This window comes from Talpa occidentalis, unplaced genomic scaffold (assembly GCF_014898055.3).
Source record: "Talpa occidentalis isolate TD23 unplaced genomic scaffold, MPIMG_talOcc4v2.1 talOcc4.10, whole genome shotgun sequence".
NCBI classification, from domain to species: Eukaryota; Metazoa; Chordata; class Mammalia; order Eulipotyphla; family Talpidae; genus Talpa; species Talpa occidentalis.
In genome coordinates this window covers 47055060-47082613 of record NW_023600993.1, presented here as the reverse complement: position 1 = coordinate 47082613, position 27554 = coordinate 47055060, and the positions used below count along the sequence as shown (strand labels likewise).

The window sequence follows — 27554 nt, the reverse complement described above, 5'->3', positions numbered from 1 at the left end:
AAGAAAACCTTTTCTTCCTCATTTTAGTGAAACCAGTCAGTCATGAGCCTCTTTCAAGGTGACAACATTAGCAGAGGTCTGGCATCAGCTGTTTCTGTTGTCCTTCTGGGGAGGAAAATGATTCTTGGATTTTCAGAATCACAGCCTCTTACTGTGTAAAAGGAATATAACTCAGAGGTTCTTAACTTTTGCCTTAGATCATGGACTACAATGAGCATCCAACATAAGCCTTACATGACATCAGTCTCAAAAATATATATAAAAATTCCTGCAGTTAGAACACCTTCATAAAACTCACCCTTGATTTTTCAGGTGAGGAAATACAGATCCAAAAATGGCTAAACGTGTAAGTTCACTTAACTCCTAACCTAGCCCTCTTCAAATTATCCATTTCTGTCTCTTGGGAGAACTGAAGTAACCTCAGGACTTTCTCAGCTGTTCTAGGAAGCAACTGTACTCCAGTCCTAAATAACTCTAGCTTCATTCATCCATTCAGCAGTATCTGTTGAATCCTTCTATGTGCAAGCACTGTGACAGTTCATTCTCCACTTTCATAGCACAGATGTCAAAACCAAAGAAAAGTCAAACGGCAATCCTTCCTGCTGATTTCACTTGATGGAGTTCCAGAGAACATTGTTTTGTCTTGTCTTTTCATCAGATCCAATAACTGCCCTATAAAACATTTCAGATTCTACTCAGATCCCTTAATGTTCCTCCACTGCTCTTAAGACCAAATTCAGTCTCTCCGTGGTATTGAAGGGCAGTTCATGCATAGGAAACTCATGTCCAGACTCTTTTTTTACAGACCCCTTTGCTCAAGATGAGCCATTCTACTCACTTTGCACCAAAATGTTTTTTTAAATCATTTCCATTCTTGATTCAAGCAAATCTCACCCAGAAATGTACTGTCCATTCTTCAAAGTCTGGGTCATATCACCCTTCCTCCCTGAATTCTACCCTGATTACCTTCTTTCTCCCTTTCATTCCTATTGCTCACATGGCTGTCCCCAGTTGAGAGCAAATGGTTCATAGTTCTGTTTTATCTCTTCATGCATATACAACTTAGCACCACTGATATACTTAAGCTTTTTGAGGCCAGCTGTGTAAGTAATTTATTATTTATTTTCCCTTGATGGATTTGTTCAAATGAGGGCTGGTAAAAATGACCTTCCTTCAAAGGATTCCCAAATTATTTTTATTTTTAGTCGTTGATTACTAATAGAAAGCCCAGTCCATCCACATGTTGAAATCCTTGAATCTGCTTTAAATGTGGATCCCTTGGCCAAGAATACTTTTCTTATTTTATTTTCTTCCAGAGTCCAGAAAACCTTGGAAAACTGCCTTATGGGGTGATGGAATGAAAAGCCAGACCAAAACCAACCAGACATGGTCTCCTTCTATAAATGAACATTCCACATCCCAACACAGGGCATCTTCCATTTCACTGCTCAGCCCCCAACTGCCTCCTGTTTATAATTAAGCACTTCAAAGTCTTCCAAACACCCTTTTAGGAATGGCTGCCCCAAATACAAAATAAAACCCAATCAGATGCAAATCATCACACAGCAGGGAGGGAGAGGCATGGGAAGCGGTCATCAGCACTTGGACTAATCAGAAAGTCTAGTCTCTTGATGAGGATTTTCATTTTCTCATTTGTCATTCTAGCCACTGAATCCTCAAGTGGCCAATTTGCTCCCTATTGGTAATCAGCTGGTTATTTTTACTCTCGTTCCTCTCAAGGGGACTGTCAGACTGTTTGGAGCAATTCATCACCCACAGGGGCCTAACCCTTCTGTGTCAAGAAGTGGGGGAGGGAAAGCTATTATCCTGGAAAAGATAAGTAGAAGACTGTTTCACCGTTTATACTTGATTTTTAAACAATGATTTCCCCTATGAGGTAAGTAAAATAATGACACAACTGGGTAAGAGTGAAACAATGAAAAGCTTCAGGAGTAAGTGCATTATGCAATGGAAATGATCTCCGGCTGTGAAGTTTGTTACTCTGAAATGACTTGTTCTTAGATTCTTTACAACCCCTCCAAGGGGCATCATCTTACATTCATTACTCAAGTTTGCAGGAAGCTGCCTCTATGAAAATTATAAACCCAGAAAGGAGAGTTTTAAATATGTATGATGCATTGGTGATTCTAAGCAACTTTACCCCACCAACTAGGAGGAAGGTAGCCTTTAAAGGTTGTTTTGTCTGAGGCCAGAAAGGTAGACTGTCCTTCCTTGTGTTTCCTCCAGGTCTTATCAATTACAGCATCTCATGTTGGTTGGTTTGCCTTTTGTTCTCTCTTCCTTCAGCAGCTGCCGTCTCTGTCTGTCTCCATTAAAATCGTTTTCCAAACTTGTTTTTAGGGATTCCATTTTTCTGAGTTCACCTTGGATGTCATGGAAAGGTTGACCTTGCCACCCCACTTACCTACTTAAATCTGCCTCTTTTCCAAAATACTGAGTTGCACATAAAACTCTGGTGACAGTCCATTTTCCAATTAGTCTAATTAGTTTAATTTAATCTCCATGCAGATTCCCCACAATCCTTCTCAACAACCTAATATCAAACCCTTAAGGCTGTCTGTGTTCACTATAACTGAACGTTTACATTTCTGAAATCCATGATCAGTCTTAAGAAAGATGTTAGTGTCACACAAATTGGCATTTTCTTGGCACTTCCTTTGCTCCTAGCAAACTCTTTATTCCTTAGTAGGAAGCTGAGAGCCGAATGGCCCTTCTAGCTATTTCCTTAGAGACTCGGAATACGGGCAGCAACATGATCTGAATCTTGAAATGTTTATCTTCTTCCACTGTTTTTCATGTCTGGGACCCTTTCTTGTGTCCGTTATACTTCATATAAACATCCACATATGTAACTTCACTTTTAGGTGTGCCTAACTATAAGGCGAATTGAAAGAGATTGAGAAAGCATGGTTACACAGCCCATATCGAGTTTGCTTGCTTTTCATCTACTAATTCCTTCCACGCACGGCTGTTTTCACAATGGGTGATATCACCCAACAGCTGTCTTGGACTGGAAACTAAAGTGCTTGTACAATTTCAGTCTTTTGTATTGCCTACTTAAATCTGTCTATTTTCCAAAATACCAAAACAATAAAAGAATGGTTGGCTTGATTCAGTGGGAAATTATTCCAGTAACTTTAAATAGTTTTACAGTGTATTATCCTAATGCTTTGTTGTTTCTGTCCCTACCTCTAGGTTTGCTTTCAAGAATGATTAACTGTGATTATAATTGACATGAGCTCTTTTATTTGGTATTTGGCTAAATAGGAAAATTGATTTTGTAAAAATTGGTTTTCCATCTGCAATTGTGAGTAGGAAATGGGTGCAAAGAAGTGACGTTTTACCTGCCCAGTGTCCCTAGGTTGACCTGAACGAGAACTTTAAGATCTCATGGGGCACATGTTGATTAGTATCTGGACAGGCTGAACACAATGGGCAGGGATCTTTGTGCCTCCTACATAATTAATCTGGTTCTTTACTGAAGTCCCTTGGTCCTACTCTTATGAAAACAGCATGTTCTCCCCATTATTACTCAAAATTGCTTCAACATTAAAATCCTGACTACTGAGTAAAATCTACTTTCCTCAGTGTCCTTTCATCCTCTCATGTTGAGTCTCCAACCTCATCAGAATATCCAGTGAACTGGTCCTTTCCCCTATTTTGGTCACTGTATCAACTCTACTGATTCCCAAAGACTGTACACTTGGGAGAATGAGAGTGGCTCCCGTGAGCATGCGCCTGAAATCTATGGACACCAGCAGGCACAGTAGTTGTAGATGCATGCAGACATTGATAAAGCTCAAGAAATTTTCATAATCTAAACAGCAAGAAGAACAAGAAGCAGCATTTAGGACCTTTTATAGACACTTGACAGAAAAAATGTCTTGATGTTAATAATCAAAACATTGGGGCTTGTTTGGGGCTATCTATGTATTACATTTTCAGCCATTAGTTTTCATTGAAAATATTTTTTAGAATGTATTCACAGTGACTCATTAGAAAATAATCCAAAAATTGAAATAAAATAGAAAAACTGCTTCCTTCACCTTATATCATTTGAGAAAAAACGAACTAGATGACCTAAGACCCCTGACAGATTTTGTGCCTGACCATTTTCCGCTACTGTGACATTTCATTCAGAATTAACCTTTCACATGAGGCACAGCTCTCCGAAGCAGTCAGTATAACACCCCTAGAAATAGTTCACTCTCCAGAGGTTGGTTATCTCTGGCCCCAAAACAGTTTTCTTGGACTTAGTTAAACACAGTGTCTGCTCAGGGCTTTCAAGAGTCTTGGGGTTCCTGCCTTGCAGATGTCAGTGAGACTTGGGCAATAACTATGGTTTCTTGCCTGGAACCCAACACCTTGCACAGCATGGGCTACACTATGGAGATTACTTTCCCGCTTCTAATATAGAAACTGACACACAGGACTGGACTTTTCCTCCTCTTGTGCCAAGACTGACTGCAAATGACAAACTTTCCTGTTGTGAATGGGTACAAGCTGTGATGTTGTCATTCAAGGACTTCCAGTAGCCGTCAAGAGGAAAATTACAAACCAACTCCCCTGGGAGAGGAAGTGCCTATTCAAACAGTGGACGGGCGTGAGCATGGTAGCTGCCTCCTTCCTACCAGGAACCGTCCCACCTCTGCAACTGCTGACACTCCCATTACATGGTATATGAATTGGCGTGACAGGAAGAGGCTTGGCAAAAGCAGCATTTGGCGTATTCACACTTACCCCAAGAGCACTTTGGGAAAGAGTTAGTTATGTGCAATTTCCTGGACAGCAGGATTTCCTTTGTTAATTGATTGTGTCTTTACAACAAGCACCTTGAAAATGGGACCTAGGTGACATTATAATCTTTCTAAAATTCAAAGAGTAAATGAAAGAAAATTCGGTCTCTGTTGATTCCATTGCTTCAGAAATGGATTGTGGGAATGGAAGCGGTAGTACACAGAATCATACAGCTGGGAGGATCCTTACAGATCAACTAGATATCTTTCTTCCACTTTTCAGATGTTTTCTGAATCCGAGAGAAGGCATGCAACTAGTCAAAGATGAGAGTCAAACAATACAGATTGGATTTCAGGGTGTTATGTTTTAATTTTGGTTTCTTTTTATTTTTATTTTGTAAGGTTTTTATGAAAGTAGAATATACCTACAAGAAAATCATAAATTATAACTGCAAAATTCAACAGGCTTCAATAAACTAATGACACCCATATAACCAGTACACTGAGCAAGAAACAACACCGCTAGCATGGCCAAAAACCTCCATCATGTACCCCAGCTATTGTTCTCTCCCAGAGGTAAACACTGTCCAATATTCTAGTATCATTTGCTGTTTTTGCCTGTTATTGACTGTCTTATCACTGAAATTATATAATGTGTTACTCTTGTACCAGGCTTCCTTCAGGTGAGATTCATTCACATGGTTGCCTATAGTTTTAATGTGTTGGTTTATATTACACTATAGTATTCTTTTGTCTGAATATAGTATATTATTTATCTTTTCAACTGCTGATAGACATTATGTAGTTTCCACTTTGAGGTTGTTAGAAATTGTGCTGCTAAGATCGTTCCTATACATGTCCTTTGGTGAATATGTGTATCATAGGATTGAGATTCCCTCATATTTTATGCCTTATGGTGCGCCCAAAGGTTAAAGAAGGAACAACCAACTGTGCACAAGTCTGTGTGCTATCAGAGAGTGTCACTGCACTCCTTTCTTGGCCAACCATCCCCAGGGAAACCATTTGAGGAACTACAGTAGCCAGGTGGCAGTCACCAATAATACAACATTTATATCTGGGGCTATTTATCAATATAAGTATACTCAAAGCCAAAATAGTTGCTTCACAGTTTGTTAATATAAAAATGTGAGGTTTGTCATGTTGCCTTTGTATTTACTTTTAATTCCACAAGTAATGTGGAATAAATTCTTGTTCTAGTATCATAGCTAACAAAACAATAATGTTAGGATGTAGGTGTCCTCCCTAGAAAGAATTGGGTTTTTATCTGATTTTCTTGACCACCAAACAACATCAGGGCCTGGCTTAGAAGGTACTAGCCAATATTTGTGGAATGAATGAACCAGGGACGGTGACTATGTCTCTCCATCTCGGGAACTTCCCCAGCTGTAATTTCATCTTTGATTTTTCGTGTGTGTCTTTCCATTCTCTTTTTCTATACATTGGGTGTACATGTGTGTGCTTATATCATTGTATGACATCATGTCCAAAGCACTTTCCTTGTCAGTGCATAGAGATTATCTTTGTATGAGTTGTAGAACATTCCATGCTATGAATGTATTACATTTCAGCTGTCTCTAATTTTTTGATACCACAAATGAATACTTCAGTGAACATTCTTATGAATATGTATAAGTGTTTCTTGGTGGAAAATACTGAAAAATAGAATTGATGGCTCCCAGGTGGTATATATTTTTAATAATTCCAAATTGCTTTCCAAAATGGTCATTCTAATTTTCACTTTCATCAGCAATCTTTCATTAATACATGCTTTCAACTGCAGAAAGTACCTGTTTTTCCTCACTGTTGTTAGGATTATTGTTAGCTTTAGAAGTTTTTGCCAAAATAACATCTGAAAAATGTCATTTAATTTGCATTTCCATTCATAGTACAGGAGTTGGGCCTCTGCATGTAATTGTTCATTAGGCTCAGGTTTGATTGAAGCCTTGTGCAAAGAAAGAGCAAGTGTATGGAGTGAGTTGTTTAGTGAGTGGGTGGGGCCTGCCAAACCCCTATCAGTGCTTTTCCTTATAGCCATATTAATCTTTATGCTGATATTTATGATTTTACAAATCCTGAACAATTCTTATTGTAGCCCCACCCAAATACTGAGACTGAAAAAAAAAAAAAAGATTTAAACATCTCTCCAGCACATCAGGGTTCTGGGGGAATAGTCACTTGTCCACTGTATTAGTACAAGGAAAAGCATATGGAGACTGCATAGTCCAGCTCATTATCTTAGTGCTTCCTTTTTTAAACCTTAAAGGGGAAAAACAAGTGGTACTACATGGCTTACTTATTTTGGCTACCAAAATGGGATCTGAACTCAGCAATATGTTATATGGGGCATACATTCCAGCTAAACCTGAAATGAGTATCACATTTAGATTCTTGCATGTTGGATTCATTACCCAAATGGAACAGAAGATCTGGGCCAAATTTTGCAGCTTTCAATACTGGTCTTTGCTGGTGCAAACTGGAACACGTTCCAACCTCTGTTGCTCTCAAATCAAGTAACAAAATCTATTACAAATCATCAAGAGAATTAATGGATCAATAAATGTAAGGAGGTGCATAGCACATATACTGACATATAATACATTTTCAGTAAAGGTTATTGAGTAGGGTTAATTTTGAATGGCTCACACGTCAAGGTTTGAATTGGCACTTAGGACATGTCGAAATCCTTTTCTGCTCTTATGTTGAGGAATAAAATCACCTTGGTATGCCCTTCCTAGCTCAGCTACAGATGTACCCTCACTTCAGGTAGAGGATGCCATGCTGGTCTCTGATGTTGATTTTATAGGTAAGTGCCTTGCGGGATTTTAGGTATGCAAATGAGGAACACTTAACAAATAGAACCATCCGACCACAATTCCATATGAATTGCTTTCCTTTTTCTTTTTATTGAAACAATATTAGTTTACAACACTGAATGGATTTCAGGTGTACAGTTTCTTACCACAGCAACTATATTTATCACAACACGCCCACCACCAAATGTCATGTCACATCCACCACCAACCAAGCAGTCCCCTCTACCTATTTCCTTGTTTTTACCCCAAGCATATATTGAATCAAGTTTTCTGAGACCTTGGCCTTGTGAGCCCTTGGCTGACGTTTCTGCTTGAAACCTGACACCCCGCCAGACAGTTTCTTCAGTTTGACTAAAATGAAAAGGGGGACTTGATTTCAATAACAAACCCAGCAAGGCCAACAGTTGGTTCAGATTATTGTCCCACCATAACGTGGCCTTTGTGGCTGTGACTCAGTACCTCTGCACATTCGACTGGCATGTAAGATGGAATGCCCCGATGCTCACAGGTTGAAGGAATGCAACCCTAACTGCTTTTCTATCTCTGCTTCCCCGGAGGTGCTATTCTTTGACGTCCAACCACTTTGTTTTGATGATAAAGATCGATTTAATACCAAAACATCTGCTGAGTTCCACTTGAAAAATGCTGCACAGAGGTGTTCCTCATCACCATTCACTCAAGAATGGGCCTTCCATGTGGAAATTCTTCCTTGTGAAAATTGTAATGGGGTTGAGATGTATCCTAGTTTAGAATCATCTCTCAAAATGGATGTATTCCCAAAGAGAGTGGCATATTAAAATACTGATATTCCATCAAATCTTCATTTATTCCTTTAGTTTCTACATAAATTTGTGAGGACTTACCCAATGCCTGACACTGTGGCACGGACCAAGGAAACAGTAGCTGATTGGGCAGACACAGTCCCTTCCTTGTATAGCTAAGTCAAGTGGGGAGACAGACAGTGGATAGGCAAATACATCCAAATAAGAGGAACTGTAAAGAAGTCACCAGAAAGGACCCTAAGGGATGAGGGGTTTGGCTTTGACTCTGTGTGACCTGGATCATCATCTTCTGCATGAGCTTCCACTGTCATAGGCTGCCATGCTAGATGCTGCTGCTAATGAGAATTTTACTTGCTGTGAGGCACGAGGGCACAGAGCCAGCTCAGGGCTCCAGACTAATTACCGAGGTCTCATTACAGTGTCCTTGGGGTCCCTGGTGCAGGATCATGTTGTAAGTGAGAAGACCTTATAATGAAACTTTCTCTACATTTTATGCTGAAGTAAATGTAATTCCAAGTTGAGAGAGAGGAAGAGAATAGACACCCTGGGTAAACAGAAACATGGGAAGAATAGAGTGACAAAGTGTGATTATACCGTTCTTATGTTACCAAATCGAACACCCCTCCCTTCTCAGGGAGAAAATGAGAGCCTGACTTAGGGGAGCTGGGCAAGTTCCACTCCCACCCCTCACCAGCTCTGACTTTGGTGAATCATTGAACTCCTGTTGCCTCAGTTACCTCATCTGCAAAAAGGGATTTGGATCATCACATCCCATTAACTGGTTGTTTTATCACTTGAATGAGCTTAAACAAGTCAATGTCAATGAACAGGCCTTTCAAAACATAAAAAAGGCATTATTAAGTTGTCATTGGTAAATACTAAATATTTAAAGACATGTATGTACTGTGGGTGCAAAGGAACAGAATCCATGCTTTGCGGATTAGATGGAGGCTGTGAAAATTTGTGCTGCTCAGAAAGAGAGGAATCTAGTGTACTTCACCTCTTCCTTATTATCTCCAAAGTGCTCCTAACTTTTCCAGGTGCTCATACTAGTCCTTTCACATTCATGTCTCACTGTCTCGATAGGTTTGTTATCAAGCAATCACTCAAGTGACCCACCTCTTTCACTCACGACTTCAAAATGAATGTCATTGCATCGCTCTTGTCATGAGACTGGAGGGAGATGGAACACACCGTAGGGTGGGTAAACCTGCATTCCACATGTAACATCCTCAGACCATTGAGCTCCTGATCTCCTAAGGAAGGAGAAAGAGCAGTGTGAGGAAATGAGACTTGGGAGAGACCATTCATGGAGCTACACTTGTCAAGTCAAAAAAGAAACTAGATCAGTTTATGAACTGCTCTTTCAAGCCCACCATAGAAAGAAGCTTACCATCAGACCAACAGGGCCTAGAGTGTCGCTGCTCTTGATCGAAAGAGCAGTCCTCCAGGGGATCTTCCAGAATCCATGCATTTTCTGACAACTGTGAATGGTAAAACTCTCCAGGAATTGCTCCTCTACATCTGTCTGCTCTAACTTCTAAACCATGCCATGTACAGCTGTGAACACCAGCACCACCAGAAGGGCACCCAGCTTCGTAGCAGCACTGCCTTTCAGGGCAGTGATGCAGGGTGACTTCCTTGTGTCACGGGTAGACTCAATGCCATTCCCCTGTCCCCAGCTCTGTGGCCCCTCACACTTCATCAGCACTGTGTTTGTCAGCACAGCAGGGACTGGGCAGCTGGAGGAGCCAAGCTGAAACCCCAGGACTATCACTTATTAGCCGAATAATCTTGGACACTATTTTTATCCTCTGAGCCTCAGTTTTCTCATCTGGAAAATGGAAATGGTATATTTCTTAGAGGGCCATTGAGAGAATTCAATGAGAAACTGTAGATAAAGCAGTGAACACACTACTTGACACTAATTGGGTGTTTAATTAATCAGTTTTAATCCCACATCCATCCATCCATTCATTTTGGTGAGACAAAAAGAACATAGCATAATTTAGACCTTATGAAAGTCTTTCCTGTCTTCCTCAAATGTGCTTTCATTATTGAAACCTGTCCTGATTATCCTATTTAAAATTGCAAACCTGTATTCCATACCCCCACATCTCCAATCCAGTCCCTGTCCTTTTTGCCTCACACTATTTTTGTCCATAGCACTATCACTTTCTAATAGACCATATAATTCACTTATTGCTTAGATTTATTATTTATGGTTTGTCCTTTTTTTTTAATAATGGAGAAGTCCTTGTTTTCTTTTCTTTTTTAATATTTTATTTATTTATTTATACAAGCACTGGGTACAGTCAGAAGCGCGGGAGGGTGAGAGAATTCACCAGAGCCAGAGGGGAGAGCAGAGCAGGCAGACTGACGAAGTACACTGCTGAGGGGAGCAGTGGGCAGCAGGAGAGGTCTGTGCGCCATGTGGGACCCTCACGCGGCAGCCGGGGATCGAACTGGCGCTGCAGAGGCTGCAGGCAGCTTCACAATCCAGTGCTCAACCCCTGTGCCACCGGGGAGGCCATATGGTTTGTCTTTTCTTAGCACACATTAAGTCCCACAAGACATGGAGCTTTATCTAGAATGTATTCTTTGCAACTAGAAAATAGCATGACACATAGTAGGTGCTCAATAAATATTTGTTGGGTTAATTAACAACCCTAGAATCATTGGTTAGGCCTGGATCCATTCCTGATCTTCCTTCATACCAGTGTTAGTCACCTTTAGCAAGTTACTTTCAGTCCAAGTTTTCTCCTCTGTGAGGTATTGACAGTGATTTTAAATCCTCAAAGACATGAATATCAAATGAGATTATGAGTATAAAGCACTTGGCATAGAATCTGGGGCATTAGAACATCTAACTAAATGAAAACTATTAGAACAAAAATTTGAAAAGCTCTTGATTTCCATGCTAGTATAGGTAGAAAGACAAGGGATCATACAGAGTCATTCCCAGAAATACCCACCTCTAGTCTTATTCTGAATTTCCTTGATAGCTTAAATAGTTAATAATGTGAATTCTCTCTCCTCTCAGTGACCTTCTCATCTTTGAATTTCCCTGGGTCCAAGACAGCATGATGGTCAGTTGGGAAATTGGAACTCATCACAGGTATTTGGCCTAACCATATGTACGGTTTGACTAGTGTGCAATCAATATAGTGTTGCCACCCATAAACTTGACATCAGAAAACAGTAGTTTCTATGGGTCCATTTTGTGGTGGGAGCCAAAATTGTGGTCATTACTCTCAAGGAGTTGATGATCCAAAACTTTCTGGAGAAAAGATCAAGGAGTTCCATGCCAATAGCCATTGTCATCTAAGAATGTGTGTGTGAGTGCATGGATTGCATCAGTGGAATATGGGAGTGTATAAGAATCAGCTGGATTTATTTATTCTAATGGGTAAAGACAGACTGACACTTTTTCCTAGATTCATTCCCTCCAATATGAAAAACTGAGGCAGATTGACATGATAGATTAAAAGCAAGTCCAGAGGGCTGAGCTCAAGTCTCAACATTGCTGTATGTCTTTGGGTAAAATACTTGGCCTCTCTGAATTACTATATCAACTAATTTTGGTGCATGTTTATTATGTGCCCAGTGCTTTATTGATAGTAGTCATTTGTTCAGCCAATTCAGCCATTTGCTCAATGATTTTATTAAATAAACACTTGCTTCATGTCAAGCACTGTAGATGCAGCAGTAAACCAGACAGCTTAACATCCTATCTTAATACTGCTGGTGGAGACAGAGCATTAGTAAACCATTATACATATATTTATTATTATTTATATATCCCTATGAAAACCATGTGGTTAGCCTTATAAGACTTATTGATGAATTGTGGTCTGTGTTACAAACAAGTAGTGCAAGGTGTTTTCTTTGAGAGTATATCCTGTTGACACAGGTTGGGGTAGGGGGTTGGAGGTTGATTAGCTTAGTCTGAAAGCTCAGTCAAGACTTTTAAGAAGAAATGACTTTTGAACTTCAATATTGAAGGAGGAATGAGAGCTAACTATGTAACCCCATTTTGCAGATAAAGAAACTGAGGTTTGGGGAAGTCACATAACTTGTCCAAGGAAACACAATTAGTATTTGATGAACCTCAGATTTGAACCCCATTTTTTCTAACTCCAGAATGCATGGTCTTTCCATCAGGTGGGTGTGTATCTTAGACTGGGAAACAATGAAAATTGCCATGAAGGTCCTGTTCAAAATCTGTGAGTGGTGATTCCACCAAGAGATTCTGATACATTTGGTCCAGGTGAAGCAAGGGGAGTAAGTGGGTGTTTCAAGAGCCCAAGTGGTTCAGTTACACGATTCTCATCACACCCCTGTTTGGTACTTCCGCTCCCATCAAGATCATAATGACAGCATGCCACGATTGGTGAGGGCTCTGCTGTGCCACAAATGCTCTGTGCAGTCTGAGGGATATCTGGAATGCTCTGGCCCTGAGTCTCCATGAGGCTAGGCTGCATCCCCACTTCCCCACCCTCCTTGCACATTGGAGTCACCTGGAAAACTTTAAAAATCTTTTCTGTGACCCATCTCCAACAACACAGAATCTCTGGGGAAAGAACCCAGGCAGAGGTATTTACTAGACATTTCCACATGATTTAGCACTGGATGATCTCAAAGCTCCCTTCTGACTTAGAAATCCTCTGTGTCTATGAAATCCTCATCCCCTCCTTCCTGAGGACAGAGGGAGACATTACGAAAGGCATAGTGGAGGGGGAGGGGTATGATGCATTGCCAAGACCTGTTGCTCCATTCTGGCAGTGTCTTTGTGAAAATAGTAACTTTTTTTTTTCTGACTGATTTATGTGACAGTTGGAAAGCAGCCCCCAGAACAGCCTGTTCCTCCCCTCAGTACTATTAACATAAATATGTGCATGGGGCCTGTAGCTCCTGCTTCTCTCTGTGTACAGGAGGCTTAAGGGGCCATGAAAGGCAGAGGCTGAAGAGAAACCAGAGGAGAGGAAGTGTCATTAGAGGCACAGAATGAAAAGGGGAAGAGGACAGACTGTTGCTAAGAAACAGTGTCAAGCTGGGCCATGGGATTAGCAGCCCAATATCAAAGCAAGGCCTTAATGGTATGTTCCTCCAGTAGGGCCTTTTCCAAGTACTGGCAGAGGGTGAGATTATCAAAGCAATTCCTTTCCAAATCGGGCGTAAAAGGCCTCTTTCCTTCTTGGTAGGACCAAACTATTCAAAATTAAATGATTTTTAAAAAACATTATATCTTCTAGCTTGGGGTAGAGTGAAACTGGATTCTTTGCTGTGGCACTTCCCAGGGTCTTTAACATGCTAATAAGCATTGAGAGTCACTGAGAGGCAGACATTGCTTGCAGCACTTGCTAAAATTATTGGCAACTTTTTATTTAGAGGGGAGAGTGCTTTTCAAGACTTGTTTAAGAAATCCCAGTCTAAAATATAGCTAACATTTTATCTAATATTACCATCCTAGAAGATTTGCTGATTATTTCATTTAAGCAAAAACGCTATGAGTTTTGGGTGCTTTTGTTTCCTTTTTTTGCCCAAATGGAGAAATTCAGGCATGGAGAATTCAAGCACTTGTCAAGATTAACACAGCTAGTGGGGAATGGAAGGAATTTGGGTTCTGGGTTTTAAATGATCTGGATTCAAATCCTGGTTCAAATACTGTCATTTACTGAATGGACATATTTAGACAAGTTAATTACCTCTCTGAGCCTTGGCTTCCTTAGGTGCAAGTCAGAGAAACTGAAATATACCTTGTAGAGTTGCCAAGATTAGAGATACTATATACAAAGTATATAGTGGATGCCCCATAAGTGGTTACAGATATCATCAGCATCTTATATTTAATGTTTGAAAGGGTGTTTATGCTTTTGGTTAAATCAAATGAAGTAGGCAGTAAGATCTGACATCTGACAGGGTAGGAAACTGACAAACCACTCCAAATAAATGGAAATTCCTCCTGTTATTCTTCAGGTCAAAATGGCTTATTCTTAATCACGAGCTGGCACAGGAGCACCTGCCCTCACTGTTTACAAAGGGAAAGGTGGCAAGCCTGGGGGCCTTGTGCCTGGAGTTCCTCTAGGGAGCAGAGGCTTGGGGAAACCAGTTCTTCTATCTGGCTGGCTGTTAGAATCCTCTAGGAACTTGTATCTGATTCCTAAGCCTTGTGCCTGCTGATTCTGAGTCCATGGGGCTGTGATGGTCTCTGGGATATATATCGTATAGCCTTTCCAGTGGATTCTGATGATCAGTCTGCTTTAAAGACCACTGGAATCCATGAAGCTTGAGAAACTTTCCTGCTGAATTACCCAGCAAGGACTCAAGGGACTCTGGCATATTATTTCTAGAATATAGAACGTTTGTGGCCTTTCCATGAACAAGCACTCCCAACAGCTTTCAAACATCTTGACATTTGAGGGACAAACTTTTCCTATGCTTTGTAGTCAGTCCAGTGTCCAGGGTAGGTGGTTCGTGTGCTGATAATGGCATAAGCCATGACACTAGAGTGGCATGGGTTCAAATCCCAGTCCCAGGAAGGGAAGAGACAAGACACTGGAAAGCCATGCACACCTATCGTGATGTTTTGCTTTGTTAATGTCTTTGTCATCAACTTCAGGAAACAAGTGCCAGGGTAGAAGAGTATAATCCTGAAATTATAGGATTTATTATGTAAATTGTTATATAAGCTATAATACTGTGGAATTATAGTAATTATTTTCAAAACAACAGGAAATAAAAACATTTCAATATTTTTATATATTGACCTATTTTTCTCTTCTTGAATTACATGCAGGTGGATAGCATGTTAACATCTGGGTTTAAATTAATCCTGATTTCTCTATTAAGTAGACCAAAAATTCAATATCAGATACATTGCATTTTTTTTTCCTGAAGCATTGGTGTCAAGCTCCTTAAATATTGACACTAAGCTATTTTCTTAGGGGAAAAAAAGGCTAACCTTGGTTACTGTTACGGTTAATCAACTTACAGTGTTAAGATACTGGCTGATATATTTCATATTTGGAGATGAAATGCCTTGTTATAGTAAAGAATATACTGAAGAAAGTAAATCCCCGTGCAACCTCTTTCTAGCTGTGTAATTATAGTCAGTAACATTAAATTCCCTAAACCTCAGTTTCTTTATCTTTAATTTAGAGATGATAAGCATACCCTTTGTTACGAGTTGTTAGGAATGTTAAATAAGAGAATCCATATCAAGTATTTATAAAGGCTTGGCTCACAGGAAAGTCTTAATTAATAGCAGCAGTCATTATGATTTTGTCCCAATTCAGTTTACTCATTACCTGTATGACTGTGGATCAGTACCTGTACCTCCCTGAATTCATTTTCCTCATCCACAAAATAGGAATAATTACATCTACCTGGTGTTGTTTTAAACATTAAACAAAGGACTCTACCCATGGAACACCTAGCACCATGCTTGCTATAAATATTTCACAAATTCTGGCTAATGTAATTTGCAAGATTGATGGTGCTCTTTGTATTTGGGTGTCTTAAGTTATTCATTCTTTCCTTTAAAAGCATTTCAGGAGTTTCCAATACAAAATACTTGATATAAATTATTCTTAGTGTGCTTTGTAGCCCTGAAAATACAGTACCCTGAAGGTATGCTGTCACCACTTTGTGATGAGAAGGATGATGTGGCGGCCAGGAGGCAGAAACTGGGAAGCACATCTTGTACCCAGCAAGCCTCATAGCCCCTCTCCCTGTGGAACAGTGTCTGGGCAAACCAAGCCTCTGCCACCATCATTCATCAGGTCCAGTCTTTCCCCCATGTCTGTTGTCTGGCCCCATGTGCTGGGTATGAAAGATGGGTGATAAACTAACAGGCTCATGATCTCTGCCCTCATGGAGATTCTAGAAAAGAGAAGTTACTTTTCCTTGGGATGTGAAGACTTGAAGTGAGGCAGTAAGTTTGTCAGAGGTCTAGAGAAGAGAGAGAAGAAATGCCATATTTAAAGAACTAAAAGAGCATAAATATGGTTGAAACTTAGTAGGGCAGGGGAGATGACCAGAAATGAGATTGGAGGGGTAGTCAACATGTAGGGTTTCCAGAGCCATGAAAAGACATATTAAGGACATCCTGGCCCCATTTAGAGGTTTTGAATAGGAGATGGCATGATTTAGGGTTTAAGAAGGATTACTCTAGCTGTCCAGTGGGAAACAGTGTATGTAGAGTGGTTTAAGAGGGGGATACTTAAGTTTGCTTATATCTGATGCCACAATAATTGTTCCATTATCTTGCTGAAGTTAGAGAATAGGAGAATGCAATGTCAAACATGGCCATCATTTACCACTCATTTAGAGGTATCCGGTTTGGGATTAAATAAAGGCTGTGAACATGATCTTTATCACATTTTCTAAGAAGACCACCAACAGTCACTCCTTAATTATAGGTATTCACACCCCTGTATAATCCCCTCCCCTTAACTGTGTGCTGGATATGACCACTTACTTCTCACAAATTAAATACAGCAAACACAATGAGATGTCCCTTCCATGATTGTGTTACAAAGGACTGTGACTTTCATCTTCCCCATGCTCTCTCACTTGCTCTGCTGGAGCTCCTCATGGAGACACTCACATAGCAAGGCACTAGCTGCTGTCAGTCATCAACCAATGATGACAGAAAGCCTCCATCTAGCCACCCACAGCAATTGCATCCTGCCCAGAACCATTGAGTGAGTGGGGAAGCAGACCCAGTTCCTGTTTAGAGGATTTCTGCTAGCACCTCAGTGGTAGCCTGTGAGAGATGCTGGAACTCAGGACCTAGCTAAGTTGACCTGATTTCCTGATCCTCAGAAACTATGAGAAAAGAAATGTGTAATCTGTTTGGGGCTAATTTGTTACACAGCAACACAAGACACTGTTGTATGATGTCAGCTAGAGAGGACAAAGTAGCAGACGGGGGAGAAGCATTGCCAAAAGTGTGGGAACAAGACTTCCATGGTGTGTGCATAGATCCTATGCTATCAAGTTGTAAATCTGTGCGGCAGATGGAAGTATGATCTTTTGAGAATAAATACTGTGATCTGCTCTTGCTTTCTGTATCTTGTTAAAATTTGTGTCTCAATCTTATAACCCTGAACTTCTTGAAACTCTCCTAAAGGCATCTGTTAATGCAATCAGCATCTGGCTTTGCAGTACTGATCCAAATTCTTCCTTCCCTTTCCCTGGATTCTGTTCCCAGTGATGCACTCTCTATGCCCTCAAAGTGCATCTTTTATATGAATTATCTGTTATCTTTGGAGCATATTTGGGAACAAGATGGAAAATCTACATGCAGTGACCTAGGCATGTGAAGTCAGAGTCTGAGTAGAAGTTCAAATTCTTTCCTTGCTGTAGTTGCCTACCTATGAGAGACTCAAAGATTGTCACATGGCTTGCAGTGTATTTCCCCCCTCTCCGTCTTAAACTGTCCCACTCAAATCAGAAGAGGGAAAATATGCAGTGGTTTGGAGTGACCACTTAATTGCTGTGTAGCTTTGAGGAAATGACTTAACCTTTCTGGCCCTCTGTTTTCTTTGTCACAAAATGTGGGCAGCAATAGATCTCTTAGGGTGGTTTTGAGAAGGATGAAAGGAGCAGATGTATACAAGGTACTGAGCAGGGGCTTGGCACAAACCCTTTCCTGAACCCCTTGTGGCTGTGATAGAGCTTTCTTACCTGTATGGCAAACCCTGCATTACACTAGAGGCTGCCAGGCCAGCTGCCTGAGACATGTCATAAACAGCCTGGGGAGGCAATTTGCTTTCAAAGAGAAACAGGCAGGGGGGATAAAAACAAGACATCCAGCAGCCGGGCCCAGCCTTGAGCCAGGACAATTTGGCACTTAACAACAGCAACAGCAAGAGGTGTGCCGCCCAGAGAGTGTGTCTCTGCAGGACCTCACAAGCTCAGGACTGTCCCAAAACACCATGCTTGTGGGGAATATCTTCTGGGGTTGCCCCATGGCACCTGTATCAGCCCATTCCCAAATCAGAGTTGCTTGAGATTATCTTGCTCCAATTTTTTTTCATGCCAATGAGGCTTGCACCTCCTTATGTTATGGAGTTTTTCTCTCTTTATTTCTCTTCCATGGAGGGTGGGGGTGGAACAGTGGCAGAGGCTGCATGAGAAGAGTATGTAGCACACGAGCCAGCTGTTGCCACCATTTCCTCACACTGAAATTTAGGAAATGACTGAATGTTGACCTCTGGCACTTAGTTACAATATAGGAATTGTTGCCATGATACTTATTTCTGTGTTTTCTTTCTGGAAGACAGTTATTGGTCCCCTTGGACATAGATCCTGGCCTCCTACCTTGGATCATGATGTGGCTGAGCTTGCAGGGAGCTGGCCATCTTTTCAGGCCCTCCATGATAGCCCCCTTCAAGCAGGTCCTTTATCCGATCACCTCTGTGGTTATTTGCTATCTTAATAACCTGGCATATTTTCTAGCACTATCTAACATTCTGTTAATCATTGTTGATATCACCTTGTTTTCCATGCTCCCCACTAGCGTACAGCTTGGTGTGGGAGGAACTTCACACATTACTGTATCCTCACTATATCTTCATCACCATTATATCCTCACCCACCACCTATGATAAAGGGATGGTTATTATCATCCCCATCTTACAGATGAGAAAATTGAAGCTCAAATAAATCAGTCCCCCAAGGTCTTAGAATTAGTTGGTGACAGAACCAAAATTGAAATCAGGGAATATGGCTGTATCCATAGTCACATGTGGCTATTAAGTACCTAAATTGTGGCTAGTCCAAATTGAGATGTTCTATAAGGCTAAAATGCACACTGGACTTTGAACATTTAGTGCAAAAAACTGTTCAAATATTCCTTTAATAATTTCTACATTGTTGGGCCTCCCCTGGTGGCGCAGCGGTTGAGCGCTGGGTGGTGAGGCTGCCCGCAGCCTCTGCAGCACCAGTTTGATCCCCGGCCGCCGGCAAGGGTCCCACACAAAAATAATAATAATAATAATAATAATTTCTACATTGTTTATATGATAAAATTACAACTTTTTGATATCTTGGTTTAAGTAAAATATTAAGGTTAATTTCACCTTTTAACAGTGAAGCTACTAGAGGATTTAAAATTATATGTGGATCAAATTGTATTTCCATAAAACTGAATTGGTCTATATTTTAATTATTTTGCATAGGAAAAACTCAAATGTTAGCAGACCTGATAGAGTATCACTATTTGTGCTAGCACTAACAATAAAATTTAGACATTGAATTTAGTATTCCCTCTTTTATTTCTAAAGTTCATGTGCTAAAAAAAACAAGTGGCCTTTTAATGTACCCACATACGGTAGGAATCTACACATGGCATCCTGTGGAAGGTGCCTACCTACACTGTTAGAGCCTGAATTCATTAGAACAGTAAACCCAACCTAAACTACCAAAGGAGTTAAAAAGATAATTAGTTGGAAGAATCATCAGATAGCTCACATATTTGAAGAAGAGCAGCATGAACAATGCCAGAGAAAGGCCTCCCAATTTATTCTTTCCCTCTTTCTGTTCTGAGTCTTTTGACTGTTGGTTCCATTTCCTCATCGGCTTTCTCTCTTGCCCAGAGGCTGGTTTGATGGCAGCTTCCAGGCTCACTTCTTCCTACTTTCATCACCAGAGTGAAGGGTACCTCTGTATCAGAGGCAAACATGACTTTCATTGGCTTAAGTCGATCACATGTGGCTCTCACATCAGCCCCAATGGGGCGTGATAATTGGCCCAGCTGGGTCACATAGTCATCGTGTAACCAGGTAAGTGGGTTGTGCTCTTCAGCAACCCTCATTAGAGCCAAAAGCCAAAAGAAGGACGCATCCTCAAATTAAAGAAGATTGTTTTTAAATGAAGGGAGGCATGGTGAGCAAACAGAAAGAAAAATTCACACTACCTTTCTGGATGCCTTTGTGGGGAATGAATTTGAGAAATGATAAAAATATCACTCTAAGTAAAGATGAAACTGGTATTGAAGCTCCAAGACATTAAAGAAATTCCACCAAAAAACAGAGATTAGAAGACTTTTTGCAGGTAGCACAAAAGAAATATATATATACAGACACAAATGCAAATGTACACTTAGAAGTGCATACATTTGCCCATTATGCCTGTCTGTGGTCAAGATGGGGGCCTTGGGCCTCCCCAGTGGCACAGTAGTTGAGCACTGGGCTGTGAAGCTGCCCGCAGCCACTGCAGCGCCGGTTTGATCCCCGGCCACAGGGCCGGGGTCCCACATGGCACACAGACCTCTCCTGCCTCGCCCACTGCTCCCCTCAGCAGTGTACTTCGTCAGTCTGCCTGTTCTGCTCCCCGCTCTGGCTCTGGTGAATCCTGTCACCCTCCCGCGCTTCTGACTGCACCCAGTGCTTGCATAAATAAATAAATAAATCTTAAAAAAAAAAAAGATGGGGGCCTTGACTGCAGGTACTAGAACATTGAATGGACTCCACTTCTTATCACTTTCATTCGTTGAGGACTAGCAGTGCAGAACATGGAATTACAAACAGTTCTGGTCTGCAAGACTAGAACTCTGTTCTAGGTAATATTTTCTCTAGCTAATAATACTCTCATCTAGGTAATATTTTCAGATGAAAAACATGCCTGTGAAAAAAATCCCTTTAGAGAAACTGAAAACTCTCCCACTCACCATCAGGATTTCTCCCCTTTTCTCATAAAAAGAAACCTCAGGTTTAACACAAGAAAATGTGCTTCCTCTTCATTTGGGGTTCAGCCCTCACCACCATTTTCCACTTGTTGCTCTAAAAACATTAGTTTATTTCATTTGACCACAACCTCCAACAATCAAGAGCATTTCCTTCCTTTGTCACTTAGTCATGGGAATCACGTTTGGACACATTTCAGTAAAATTGAGAAAATTGGGATTCAGGACTTGAAGCATAATTAGAGTTGAATAAGCAGACACAAAAGAGATCATGGAGTAAGTTGTAGGCAATTCAGCCATATCCAAAGAACACAATGAATACACACACAAATATGCACACACACACGCTTCACAGAGATTTTTTTTTTCGAAAAGATGTGTCCACATTTGTTATTTACTTCTCCCCTTTATTTTTGAAAAGATGTGGTATGAGTTTACCCTTGCATTTTATTTCTGACTACTCAGTTTCACAAAAACAAAGAGGTGAAACTCTAACTTTTCAGCTCCAATGGAGGGGCCTCGACTACACTGTAGGGACAGAAGGAGCTGCTCTTTGCTATGCATGCCTGAAGCATTATGAAAATAAGAATCAAGTTTCTTGGCTAGAAATACCTCATTTGGGGGGAAAGGACTGGAGAGAGGGGTTGTCTTTGGAGGTAGCTCCAGCCTCTTGTACATTGTATGTAATCCTCGTCCTCTTAGGAAAACTCTGAGCTTATGTTTCTCCTCCCTTACCTTCACAGTGCCTCATGGAGGCCAAGGATAGGTGTGCACAGGAGACAGCCTTCATATCAAGAAATTAAACAAGTTTCCTTTAATGGTGTGGTCTGGCTAGAGAAAAAAAAAAAAAGTTTTGTCTGTACCAGTCCTCATCACACAGTTTTTCTGATTTAGGGCAAATTGATACTTTACACAAATCATTAAAAATTAGTTCTCTAATGTATGCAGCCTCTTTGGAATAAAGATCAATAGAGACATTTTAAAAAGTGGGGAATGAGGCCTGGGAGACATGTTTTCCTCCTGGAAGCTTTCATGTTTAATTAAATCTGTAAATTAAACATTTTTACCCTTCTCATTTAAATCCCAGTCAACTAGCATCTTGCCTTTCTGGCACAAGAGGCAAATCTACATGTCTAGCTTTGCAGGTAATGGTGACTCATTGTTGTATCCGAATGGGAGGAAAGAAAATACACACAAAAAAGTTCTCCTTACTGCAGAACACAAAATGTCATTTCTGGAACAGTCGGTAATTTCTAGTTAAACACTGCCAGTTTTATCTTAAAGGGACCATTACATGTTTTTGCTTTGTTCATTTATGGTGTTGGTATCTGGGTTTATTTCAGAACATAAAAAAGGAATAAAGTTGCTCAGCCATACAAATAAGCATAGTATCTCCTTGTGTTACTTACCTCTGTGAATGAGAGCTATGATGACAATGGTCATGAGATAAAAATACTCACATTCCACGATTTCTTGAACTTTTTAATTTCAGGCATTGAAAGGAACCAGAGCTTTAAGCAATAAAATTCTCATTTAAATGTTCTGTTCTAATTCAAATTTTTTTCTCCTGTTCTCTGAGATAATAACTTTTCTTCTCCAAAGATGTGCCCTACAATTCTGTTTAGATGTGTTAGTTATCTGAGAAACAACGGCATGCATTTATCCAGAACAGAGAAATAATTTGGTATGAAATAGTGACTTTTGTCCCAATAGTCAAACATGAGTCAAGTGAATCACAGTTATCAGTAACTTCCTGTGGATAATCTGGGTAGATGGAGATTCAGAAGAGTTACCCTCTCATAGTTCTCATTCAAGGCCTTTGTCATTGTCATCCCATCTCCAGAACTCCCTTCTTGCTCCTACTTGTCTGGGCATCTTTTGTTCATTATTTTTCAGTTTACTATCACTTCCCTGACACTCCCTAGCTAACCTTTGTCCTCATGGTCTCTTACAATTTTTCTTGTGAGGAAATATAATTCATTAACCAGGTAAATATTTATAGTCTTCATTAGACTTGGAACTCCATGGACTAGCACTGTGCCTGACACATAGCAGGTACTCTTATAAATAATATATTGAAGCTATCAGTCAATTCACTGATGTTTCACTTATCCTGGGGCTGAGGATACCAAGCTTAGAAATAACTATGAAATGGGTCCAAACTAGAACTTAGACACATTTTAAGGGTGCTCCTACCCCCTGACTGAGGAGAGGGTTGTATGTAGTTTTGTATATATTTTGATCATTCATAACTTTCAATCTATAATGCATGTATTAACAACCTCTGCCATGAGTATCATCTCTATTCAATACCACTTCCATTAAACTTTCAAAACTGTCCATTTTTATACTGGTAGCCAGCCTTCAATATGGCCCCTGAGTATCTTCACCTCCTCTTATATTTGTATATTTATATTTACCCCCACATTGAATCAGGGCCAGTGCTGACTTCTGACACTAGTGTGTGACTTTGAGGCTAGGTCATAAAGGCACTGCCATGCCTGCTTTAGTCTCTTAGACAACCTTTGTTGGTCTGACCCAGCAACCATGCTGGAAGATGCAAAGAAACCTTGTGGGTGGCCGGGTGGAAAAGAATAGAGACCTCTGCCAGGATCACGTAGTCAAGTGGAAAGCCACCTGGGAGGTAGATCCTCCAACACCAGAGTTACTTAAGAATACTAATTCATGGCTTCATTTACCCAGGCAGAAACAATTACCATGGAAGAGTTTTCAGATGTTTTATTCCTTATCAGCATCCTCTTCAGAAGATACAAGAATAAGGGAGTTGTTTTTGCTCGAGTATTGGTTGAAAAATCTTATGTTCAATACTTATTGCAATTAGAATAATGCATAAAATTCCTTATTCCTTTTCTGTTCAGTTAAAATCAGCTTCTCAGATTGACAGTTTCAAAACCCTCAATCCAATCAGCAAGTTCATCTATTTATGCAAGCATTTTCTAATGCTCAGATACTTGAGTGAAAGTCCACCATTTAAATCCTTCTTCGCTTGGTAAATACATATCAGTGCCCATAAAGTCTTTACGATACATTTCTATTTTTCAAAATTTCAACCACCTGATGTGTATTCCATACATTGCCACATGCAGAGAAATAAACTGCTTTCATAGAAAATAATAAACTACTTATTCCATTAAAAATGGTGGTAGGAGGTGGGCCTCCACTGATGTCACAGCAGTTGAGCGTTGGGCTGCAAAGCTGCCAGCAGCCTCTGCAATGCCGGTTTGATCCCCGCCACTGGCGAGGGTCCCACACACAGACCTCTCCTGCCACGCCCGCTGCTCCCCTCAGCAGTGTACTTCATTGGTCTGCCTGTTCTGTTCCCTGCTCTGGTTCTGGTGAATTCTCTCACCTGCCCGCACTTCTGACTGTACCCAGTGCTTGTATAAATAAATAAATAATTCTTTAAAAAAAAAATGGTGGTAGGAGGAGCTTTTCTACTCTTGGCACATGACATAGTTACTGTTGTGTTGCTATGTCTCACCCTCCCATTTTAGCCCATCTCATATTAATGAACATGTCCATCCTCCCTTTCATTTTCATTATTTTTACTAAATGGGCTTATTTTCTTTTTTGGTTATTTAGGTTTGCCTTTCGAGGGAGCATCTGATTCTTTAGCAAGAATGTTGTGGCCACTTTAGACTCCTTTAGACTCATATTATGCCCTAAACTTTGGGGCAAGAAGTCATTGGATCAGGTTCATTTTTAGTTTGTTTTCTTATAAAGATGAGAACTTTTTTTAAAGATAAGTACCCAATGATATAGAAATATATAAAGCAGGAAAAAGTCATCTGTTCCTGATAACAGGTTGAAGTTCATATCTTTCCAATTTTTACGTATTCTTTTTTTCTTTTTATGAGTATAGAATGGGATCATTTAATAACTAGCTTTTGACTTTAAAAAACGCTGTGTTGTGGACATACTTAGATAATAATGATAAGTATATTGAGCTATTTGGGTGCCAATATTTTACACAGAGCTCTCATATCAGTGCTGTGAGAAAAGTATTAACTTCCCCATTTTATCGATGGGGGAATCGAGACTTAGAAAATGTAAGTGACTTGCTTAAGGCCACTCAGCTAACAGGAGGTAAGCATGGAGTCTTCAGAGCTAGAGATTAGACTCTAAAGTCTAAACTGTTGGTGTCAGTGTTCACAAACACAACTCTTCATCATAGTCATGGTGGAAATAATTCTCTTCAATCTTGCCATCTTCCTGCCTTGGCTGTCTGCCTAGACTGTGCCTTGTTTCTTTTTTCTCTCCTGTGTATCCTCGGCAATTACCCACACCCTTTGACCACCTTCCCAAATGTGTTACACCTTGCTTTATTTGTGGAGTCTGAATAGCCTGCTCTTTCTCTCAAAGTGTATTTTTGACTCCAATAAACTGATTTGTTGCTGGTTTTGACCATGCTGGGGAATATTGGCGATTAATACAATATGGAGCTCCTATTCATGAAGTCTACAAGTTCTATCATAGAAATAGGCCTATTTAAAGAATAACATTGCTCTCCTCTACCTCCCTCTCAACTTTTGATTCTGCTCATTCATGACTGGGTTCATGGTCTCCTCTTGCACTTTCACTAACAATGTGTTGGGTGTGTCCACACAGCTCTTTAATCCTTCTCTCAAGAAAGAGAAAGAAGAAAAGCATTATTATATGTGGACTAGAGGGGGAGAAGGTGGGCATCCTGGGGGCACAAAGAGGTGAACCAACTGGGCTTGGTTACAGTCTGAGACCCAGGGTAATGACCTGTTGCTCTCCTAAATCTGTACCGTGTCATGATTTGAGGGCCCTCCCAGCCTCAACCCGGTCATTATGCCTGTGAGAGCATGCTGTCTGAGAAGGAAACTTAACCCCTCAGAGAGGAGGGGGTGGTTCTCAACCTCGCCATGGGCATGAAGTAGAGCACTGTATTCCTCCTGTGGGAAGCAGTAGACCATCACAGCGGCATCACATCTTTGGAAACAGTGGCTTCATAACTGGCATGGTGGCAGAGAGCCCTGGGCTCTTCAAACAGCATCCCCTCTTCCTTTATAAGTGGCAGGTGGGCTGCAGCCTCTGAACCATCACATCACATCTCAGAGAAATTCCATTTTGGGGAGTTACTTAGCAGTCTTTGTAAAGTAGCACTAATCAACATTCAGTTAACTCTTTTTCATTGTCGCCATTCAGATGAAGGTGTTAAGCAGGAAGTGATGATGCAAGGGTAGCTTATAGATGTGACATTGAATGTCAGCTATAATTAACCAATACTTGCTGCCCAGAATAATAGAGGGATTCCATTGTGATCTCCAGTCTCAAAGGGAAGAGCTCATGATCAACTAATAATGTCTGTATGGGCTTTGGCCAGGGCCATGATAGCATGTGTCTTATGGATTTGTCATAAGACTAGATTGTGGAGTATATAACATTGGGGTGCAGACTCATCTCATACACTTTTCAGTTGGAAGTTAAATATTGTGAAATGACTTAATTTTCAGAGCCTCCATTTTTCTTATATACAGTGAGAATTTTATCTTTTGAGTATTTTTTTAGAATGGTAAAGTTCTTATCAGGTTATCTGGAATATTAAAACTTCTCAATAAATGGAAAGTTCACAGACACATCCCTGAAAGTTGCAGCTGCACAGAAGCTAGGGAGTCACAGGACTGGGGCTAAGCTAAAAACCACAAGCTTATTATGATCCTCTTGCTAAATTTGATAGTGATTTTGATAATTCTTTCTCCTGCTTTTTCTTTTGTTATTTACTGGTCTTATTGTTCTCAGTGACTATGCCTTATATTTTCAGAAGTGTCCTACCACTGACAGAAATTGGGGCTAGGTTCCAACTTCTACCTATTTTCTTCATTATAGTGGTTCTCTTACCCATTAGGGTATGTGATGCTCCACTCAATTTTTTCAGTTGTGTGCCCATGGGAAAATTGTTTAGAAGAACTATTTAAGGTTTTATTAACATTATTATGCTCATACATATAACTTCTGAATTTAGTTGGACTAGCGAACAATTGGAAATAAACATCAGGATGACCTGAAAATAACAATAGTTGTAAGAGTTGCTCTTTCCTAAGGTATAAAATTAAAAATAATTTTAATATCGGGAAATAAGCTTTTTAGTGTAAGTACCTCACACATATTTTATAAGATAAATTTATAAAAGTCATTTGTTGTTTACCTGAAAATCAAACTTACTTGGGTATTTCCTTAACTAGATAATAACTGTAATCTAGGTTTGCAGGTAGCATTAAGAGTTAATAACATATTTCACTGAGCATGATCCGAAATAAGCCAGAAAGAAAAAGAAAAATACCGGATGGTCTCGCTCATAGCAGGGATTTAGAAAACCTAAACAAGGGACCAGGAAAAAGAATAACTATAATAAAGAAAAAATCAACAAGCAACAAGCAACTATAAACCAGAGGCACACTATGGGTGGGGGGAGAGGAGGGATTGGGGTCAAAATAAGGGG

At 40.3% G+C, this 27554-nt stretch overlaps 2 long non-coding RNA genes across 4 annotated transcripts in view; one reads left to right on the top strand and one right to left on the bottom strand.

Annotated features, from left to right (window-relative positions):
• LOC129145809 (uncharacterized) overlaps positions 1 to 11490 on the top strand; it is a 78014-nt gene extending 66524 nt beyond the window's left edge. The window contains exon 3 of the long non-coding RNA XR_008551898.1: positions 11417 to 11490. This is a non-coding gene — a long non-coding RNA (uncharacterized LOC129145809). The remainder of the gene's footprint in view (positions 1 to 11416) is intronic.
• Positions 1 to 27554, bottom strand: part of LOC119230810 (uncharacterized) — a 239663-nt gene that overhangs the window by 59550 nt on the left and 152559 nt on the right. For all 3 annotated transcript variants that reach the window (XR_005121807.2, XR_008551892.1, XR_008551890.1), the window contains exons 5-6: positions 21803 to 21898; positions 9493 to 9629 (exon numbers count right to left, since the gene is read on the bottom strand). This is a non-coding gene — a long non-coding RNA (uncharacterized LOC119230810). The remainder of the gene's footprint in view (positions 1 to 9492; positions 9630 to 21802; positions 21899 to 27554) is intronic.